The sequence below is a fragment of the Schistocerca cancellata genome, chromosome 3 (genome assembly GCF_023864275.1).
Source record: "Schistocerca cancellata isolate TAMUIC-IGC-003103 chromosome 3, iqSchCanc2.1, whole genome shotgun sequence".
In the NCBI taxonomy this organism is placed as follows: domain Eukaryota; kingdom Metazoa; phylum Arthropoda; class Insecta; order Orthoptera; family Acrididae; genus Schistocerca; species Schistocerca cancellata.
In genome coordinates, this window is record NC_064628.1 from 712,589,360 (window position 1) to 712,598,002 (window position 8,643).

Genomic DNA, 8,643 nt, shown 5'->3' on the forward strand with positions numbered 1-8,643 from the left:
GGCTATCCAAATGAGAAAATGTTTACTGCCCGTTACGACAATAAAATACAACAAAAGTACATGTAGTGTGACTGCACAAGAGGCAAAAACGCGACTCATCCGCTCATACTGCACGCTTCTAATCGGTATTCATGCGTAAGCAAGCGTATCTAATATATTCAAAATGCCGCGCAGAACAACGGTATTTCCCGGTGCTCATACCTCGCGTTGTACTGGTGATGAAATGTAGGTTCAATTGTTTTGGATAGCACTTGGGCTAGTGACGAATTGAATATCCAACAGAAGGATAGTGTTAGTGCAACTATCCTACAGTACAAGGTCAAAATATGAATGTTATACACTTCCTCCTGCTCAGGACAAGGGAGTAAATCCGTTGATTCCTTTTGATTTGATGCAGTCTACAGTGGAATTGATGGAACTTATGCAGGCACCATTACTTCATGGATAGTTCCTCGGGAAACCTCAAGAAAGTGTCTTTTATTACTATATTTTCGCCTTGACCAGCGAATCAAAACCGGGTCAAGGATTCCAACACAGCTATGCACAGCAAATGGTTGCAGTTTTTACGATAAATTCCCAAGATCCTGATGTGGAACTACATTGAAAATTTTAAGTTTTAATCCGTTTCCAAGATTCAGAGATAGAAAGTTACCCTACTTATAATGTAAAATAAGCACTGAAAATCCTGTGCGAGGCGAAAACGTAGTCCGGCACGGAGAAATATGCTGCTGTAAAGTGTCTCAGTTATCATCTGGGAAGTCCATGTTGTAGTACCGAAGCACGTGCAAAATTTTTTTGCACGTAAAACCTTGTCTGAGGTGTTTAAATTAATTTTACCTTATTTCAAATCAACATAAGTAAACTATCTAAATTTTACTGGCCAATACGTTTCTTTTTCTAGGAGTTACATGCCCTGCTGCAGCAGGGAAAAGAAGAGAAATATGTTCCTGTTTGTTTCAAAGACTACGACTGAAAAGGGGGGGTACCAACTGCGTCATGCTACTTTCCTCAGCACCTTCAAATATTTTCCCAAACATTTTGCCATGTGAAAATTTTAGCGCTGAGAGAGAAGAAGACAGTGGCAGTGGCAAAGAGATGGAAAAGTAATAAAGACTGGGAGATAGTAGACATTGATCGTGTTATAGAAAGAGGGGAGGAGACAATTGCGGTATGAGAGAAAGAGAGGGACAGAGTGGCAGTGGAGAGGAGAATGCAGTAGTAAGACAGAGCGAAGGGAACTGTGACTATGACAACAGAGACATTGATAGAGAGACACAAAGAGATTATGAGAATGAGTTGGGCCGAATGTATGAGAAACTGCCAGCGGTTGGGTATGAGCGACGTGCAGCGATGGACCAGTGGGTGTGAGTGATTAACAGTTAGAGGAGATTGTGGGACTGTGAGGTGAGTTGTATACTAAAAAAAGTGGGAAAATGTTCGCATGTCAAAATTTTCGGGAAAATTTTTAAAGATGCTGACGAAGGTAGAATAAGACGGCCGGTAACATACTTCTCAGTCAGTGTCGCCCGAGGGAGGACTCGAACCTCCGGCGGGAGGGGCCCTGCCCATCTCCCCATTCTTTTAACACTATGGACGTAGAAGGTATTGCTCTCAACGCACTCTTCAGCGAGTTAATCCTATCAGCTGTAAGATGCATAACAGGCAACCTAGAAAACTTACGACGAATTATGACGGGCGTTCAATAAGTAATGCAACACTTTTTTTCTGAAAGCAGGTTGGTTTTATTTAGTATTCAAATACATTATATTAACCCCTCCCTTTTGGCTATAAAATCCTGTTTTCCAACATAATCTTACTGGCATGATTCCATAAAACCGACTGGCACAGACGCGTTATCACTGTCATGATTCACGTCAGGCTGCAGGGTCACATGACCGGTTGGCACCAGCTCTAAACCGTCTACAGCGCTACAAGACAAAAAGCGCGATTTTTTAAAAGTGTTAGTATTATTTTGTACGATGAGAATCTATCTCCATCAATAACAAAATATTCGTGTTTGTCAAAGATCGATCAGCGCTTCCAGGTACTTCCCTGCCCCTCTGTTCAATTGTTGAAATGTGAGTTTCTAAGGGACCAAACTGCTGAGGTCATCGGTCCCTAGACTTACACACTGCTTAAACTAAATTAACGCTAAGGACAACACTCACACCCATACCCGAGGGAGGACTCGAACCTCCGGCGGGAGGGGCCCTGCCCATCTCCCCATTCTTTTAACACTATGGACGTAGAAGGTATTGCTCTCAACGCACTCTTCAGCGAGTTAATCCTATCAGCTGTAAGATGCATAACAGGCAACCTAGAAAACTTACGACGAATTATGACGGGCGTTCAATAAGTAATGCAACACTTTTTTTCTGAAAGCAGGTTGGTTTTATTTAGTATTCAAATACATTATATTAACCCCTCCCTTTTGGCTATAAAATCCTGTTTTCCAACATAATCTTTCGTCTACGTGGCGGCCTTACGCAATCTTACTGGGAAGGTATGAACGCTGGCAGGGTACCACTCTTCTGGTCGACGTCTTGCTGCATCAGTAACCTTCCCATCATCCACGTACTGCTTACCGCAGTATGTTTCCTTCAATGGGCCAAACACATGGAAGATCCTGGCTGTAGGGTGGATGAGAAAGAACAATTCAGAGATGTTGTGTGAGCTCCTTTCGGGTGAGCAGATTCGTGTGATACCTTACGTTGTCATGGAGAAGTAGAAGTTAGTTTGCATTTTTGTGGCGACGAACGTACTGAAGACGTTTTTCCAGTTTCGTGACGGCAGCCCAATATGCACTTCACACTTGATCATTGCATCACGAGGGAGGAAATCAAATAGAATAATCCCTTCAGAGTCCAAGAAGACTGTCGCCATGACTTTACCAATTGAGGGTACAGCTTTGAACTTTTTCTTCGGAAGAGAGGCTTATTTATTTATTCGTGTCAAAAGCGTTGCATAAAAATAGACGAAAAGAGAAAAGCTGTCTAAATATATCAAGTTAATAGACACAAAGGAAGGACAGATACAACGTGAGACAAGTAGAGACATATAATATTGGTATAGGCATGCGTATTCAAATACAAAAAAAAAGTTGTTCAAATGTGTGTGAAATCTTATGGGACTTAACTGCTAAGGTCATCAGTCCCTAAGCTTACACACTACTTAACCTAAACTATCCTAAGGATAAACACACACACCCATGCCCGAGGGAGGACTCGAACCTCCGCCGGCACCAGCCGCACAGCCCATGACTGCATCGCCCTAGACCGCTCGGCTAATTCCGCGCAGCATTCAAATACAGAGATATGTAAACAGGCAAAATATGGCGCTGCGGTCGGCAACCCCTATATAAAACAACAACTGTCTCGCGCAGTTGTTAGATCGGTTATTGCTGCGACAATGGCAGATCATCAACGTTTAAGTGAGTTTGAACGTGGTATGATAGTCGGCGCACGAGCGATGAGACACAGCATCTCCGAGGTAGCGATGAAGTGGGGATTTTCCCGTACGATCATTTCACGAGTGTACAGTGAATATCAGGAATCCGGCAAAACTTAAAATTTCTGACATCGCTGCTGCCGGAAAAAAATTCTGCAAGAATGGGACCAACGACGACTGAAGAGAATCGTTCAACGTTACACAAGTGCGATCCTTCCGCAAATTGCTGCAGGTTTCAGTGCTGAGCCATCAACAAGTGTCAGTGTGCGGACCATTCAACGAAACATCACCGATATGGGCTTTCGGAGTCGAAGGTCCACTTGTTTAACTTTGATGACTGCAGAACACAAAGCTTTGCGCCTCGCCCTGAGTCCGTCAACACCGACATTGGATTTCTGATGACTAGAAACATGTTGCCTGGTCGGACAAGTCTCGTTTCAAATTGTATCGAGCGGATGGACGTTATCGGCTATGGAGACAACCCCATGAATCCATGAACCCTCATTTCAGCAGGGGACTATTCAAGGTGATGAAGGCTCTGTAATGGTGTGGGGCGTGTGCAGTTGAAGTGATATGGGACCCCTGATTCGTTTAGATACGACTTGGCAGGTGACACGTACGTAAGCACCCTGTATGATTACCTGGATCCATTCGTGTCCACTGTGCATTCCGATGGACTTGGGCAATTTCAGCAGCACAATGCGTCATCCTACACGTCCAGAATTGCTACAGAGTGGCTCAAGGAACACTCTTCTCAGGTTAAACACTTCCACCAGCCACCAAACTTCCCAGACGTGAACATTATTGAGCACATCTGGGAGGCCTTGCAAAGTCGTGTTCAGAAGGAATCTCCACCCCCTCATACTTTTACGGGTTTGTGGACAGCCTTGCAGGATTCATGTTATCAATTCCCTCCAGCATTACTGCAGACATTAAGTCGAGTCCATGCTACGTAGTGTTGCGGCACTTCTGCGTGCTCGCGGTGACGCTACCTGATATAAGGCATGTGTACCAGTTTTTTCAGTGTATAAACAGGTTACAAACATTAAATATAATCAGACCAAAAGTTAGTGAACCTCTACAGGATTGTCCTGGGATTCCAGCGTGCAGGAAACTTGGCAGTGGGGACAGGTGTTTGGTGGATTGTTCTGTTCCACATTCGCATTAAATTTATAGGTCCCGAAGATAGTTCCATTTGGCTACATTATCCTTTGTTCTACCCACACCACATCTTAGTCTGTTGACGGACTTCCACGTTTCCCATTGTAGGTTTTCGCCTGGTGGAGGTCCTCCGAAAGTGGGATCCCTGATGCAATATCTGCGTTTCTGGCTGTGCTCAGGTTTTGTCGGTGCCATTGGCGGTGATGTTCTGTCTTTGGCGAAAGATTTAGAAAGCTCTTCCTAGATTTCCGCCTGTTTGGGGTAATCTGGTGTCCATGCAGTGGGCGAGAAGTGTTTAGTTTGCTTCTCGCTGTGTTCGCGGCAACTTTCCGTCTTGTATCTGGTGGGGCTATCCCCACCAGGCTGTAGAGCTTGTAGGTGGGCGTTGCCCTCAAGCATCCTCATGTTATTCTACACGTCTCTTTGAGGGAAACATCCACATGCCTGGCATGAACAGAACTGTACCAAACAGGGCAGGGGTATTCAGCGGCAGAGTAAAATAACGCAAGTGCCGATGTTCTGAGTAATGTTGGTTGGGCACCCCATACGCTACTTGTGATCTTTCTGATGATGTTATTGAGGGCGGATACTTTTCGTTTTGTATTTAGGCAGTGCTTCCTAAATGTCAGCGCACCGTTCAGAGTGACTCCCAGATATTTCGGATAATGACAGTGCTGCAGCTCCACGCCACCCCATACGACTTTAATTTTCTGTTGGAGTCTTTGTTTCATAGATGGAATGCGCATGCTTGAATTTAAGCCAGATTTAGTTTCACGTAGTTATTTTGGTAGTATGCCACGAGAGTGTGAAGTCCATTTGTTAGATGTCTCTCTACTGTTTCGAAGTCATTTGCTTGAGATATTAGCTCCAGATCGTCAGCATAGGTGAAGCTTTTTGTGTTAAGAGCTTGTGGCTAATCGTTACTACAGATGTCAAACGCTACCTTGAGGCAGACCGCTTTTTTGTATCCTCCATCTACTTTTTTGCTGTCAAGTTTGACACAAAATCTACCGTTCAGACGGAGATTTCTTATGAAACCCGTAAATTCATAATCTCTTGTTAATTGATATATTTTGTGCAAAATGATATCGTGCTGCACAGTTTCATGTACGCTGCAGAGATATACGCGAATACTGCACTGTAATCAAACCCCGCTCAAATCCATCCTCGATATTCTGCGTCAAATTGAGTATTTATGTTCCACAATTTTTATTTGGTCTAAATCCAGTTTGTTGTGGAATCAGTTGTCACTTGGTGACAGGGCTGATACGATTAAGCAGCATTCTTTTGAGGATTTTATAAATAAGGCACAAAAGAGATATAGGGGTAAAGTTTCTGGCACCGCTACCTGGCTTGCCGGCTTTCAGCATGGCGATGAACCTCCTCCTCCAGCTTTTAGAAATCTGCTGTCTTGTTAGGCAGTTATTATAGAACTGCAGTAGCCATCCCACAGTCGCAGGCACAAAATACTTCCTCTGCTCCACCAATAAATCGTTAAGCCCTGACGCGTTGCCGGATTAACCCTCTTTAATAGTAGCTCTCAGTTCTTCCCAAGCAAACTTGGCGGACAGCACTTTTGTTTCTGAGTATTGCCCATTCAGCAGCACCTGATTTCCGACTTCGTTTGGAGTAACGTTGAGTCTTACTTTGGGGACAGTAGGGTCATCACTGAGTCGTTTAAGCAGTGTCCAAGCTTTTCTGCTACACTTAGACATATCAACACTCTCTACGTTTCAATCCACCGATTTTGTTTGGCTTTCACCAATTTATGGGATAGTGTCTGTCCTGATTTTACTGTATCCGTACTGAACCGGTCTTCATCCAACAGTCTAACGTATCCTAGCAGTTTTGACGTTCATTCTTCATTCGTACCAGGAATGTATGTTGTACGACAGCCTCTGGGGATCGAAACGCCACAGCATTTTTTCACAGCATCTACAAAATGGTCGTAGGAGTGTGGCACGAGTTCGATGCTTAGTATTGCTTCATCCAAAGTTTCCGCAAAAATTCCTCCAGTTGGCCTTCTCAAATCTGAACCGCTTACGGAACGGGATCAACAGTGGTTTGATGGCTCCAAATAACTGACAGCAAAGTGGTGAGGGGCCACTCGGTGGATTGCCGTTTTGTTTCGGTTCGAAATGATGAGCCCACGTTTCATTGCCTGTGAGGATGTTCGACAAAAAATTGTTGAAGCGGGAATATTCCCCGATGTCCAGCAACAAGTTATGCATTTTTCAACCGAAATTGGCCGAGCAAAAAACGTGTTGCATTACTTATTGAACGCTCCTCGTACTAGCAAGTCTAGACGTTGTCCGCGAAACTTAGTGTACCATAATTACGTGAAGCTACTCTGGGTTACATCCATGTACGAGGGTCACTCCAAAAGAAGTGCACACTATTTTTTTAAAAAATCCATGTTTTATTCTACATGTCTGAAAGTCTTACATTGTGTAGATACATCCTTTATGAACAACATTTTCATTTCTCCACATAATCTCCATACCTGCCTTACGCCACCTTGGAACCAGCGCTTGTGTACCCGCACGCCAAAATTCTGGACCAACCTGTTGGAGCCACTGTTTGGCAGCGTGCACAAGGGAGTCATCATCTTCAAACCTTGTTGCACGAAGAGAGTCTTTCAGTTTCCCAAACAAACGATAGTCACATGGAGCCAAGCAAGGACTGTAAGGCGGGTGTTTCAGTGTTGTCCATGCGAGTTTTGTGATCGCTTCCATGGTTTTTTTGACTGACCTGTGGCTGTTCATTGTCGTGCAACAGCAAAACATCCTGCTTTTGCCGATGTGGTCGAACGCGACTCAGTCGAGCTTGAAGGTTCTTCAGTGTCGTCACATATGCATCAGAATTTATGGTGGTTCCTCTTGCCATGATGTCCACAAGCAAGAGTCCTTCGGAATCGAAAAACACCGTAGCCATAACTTTTCCGGCAGAAGGTGTAGTTTTGAATTTTTTTCTTGGGTGAATTTGCATGATGTCACTCCATTGATTGCTTCTTCGTCTCTGGTAAAAAATGATGGAGCCATGTTTCATCGCCTGTCGCAGTTCTTCCGAGAAATTCATCTCCACCATTCTCGTACTGCTCCAAAAGTTCGCTGCATACTGTTTTTTTTCTTTTTTTTTTTGTGAGCCACTGTCAACATCCTGGGAACCCACCTGGCACAAACCTTTTTTAGCGCCAACACTTTCAGTATTCTGCAAACACTTCCTTCCCCTATCCCAATGTAGAGTGACAATTAGTTCACTGTGATGCGTCTGTAAGCAGCCACCAATTCGTTAACTCTCTACACATTCTCTGGAGTGTGTGCAGTACGAGGCCTGCCGCTGCGAGGACAATCCTCAATATTGCCGTGCCCGCTTTCGTCACGTAACCTGCTTGCCCATCGAATAACTATACTGAGATCGACAGCAGCATCTCCATACATCTTTTTCAACCTCTTGTGGATGTTTCCCACTGTCTCGTTTTCACAGCACAGGCATTCTATGACAGCACGTTGCTTCTGAGGAACGTCAAGCGTAGCAGCCATCTTGAAGTCATTCTGTGACGGCACCACTCCCGGGAACAGGTTGAACTAAGTTTGAAAACAAGTGGGAAGGATGTATCTACACACTGTAAAACTTACACACATGCAGAATGAAAACTGTATTTTTACAAAAATAGTATGCATTTCTTTTGGAGTGACCCTCTTATATACATCCCGACGGGGCGGACTTTCAACGCTGTTCGTGACACGTCACCTGAAATGGCGATATCCGCCGCTTTGAAACGTCATGTGTGGGAGAGAGTGTGCTAACACGGGTATGTAGCTTCAGCTGAACCAATATTTGCTCAAAAGGTGAGCACGTTAACGGTCCGGATCCCCGCCTACGAGCAGCGCAAACACATTTGTCGCGCGTTAGCCACATCACAAATGGCAGATGAATGGTATGAACATAGTCAAATGAACTGTTCAAGGGCAATAGTAAAGCAACGTGAGTGCATAAATTACATTTATGAATAGCAGCAAACATAAAGATCAC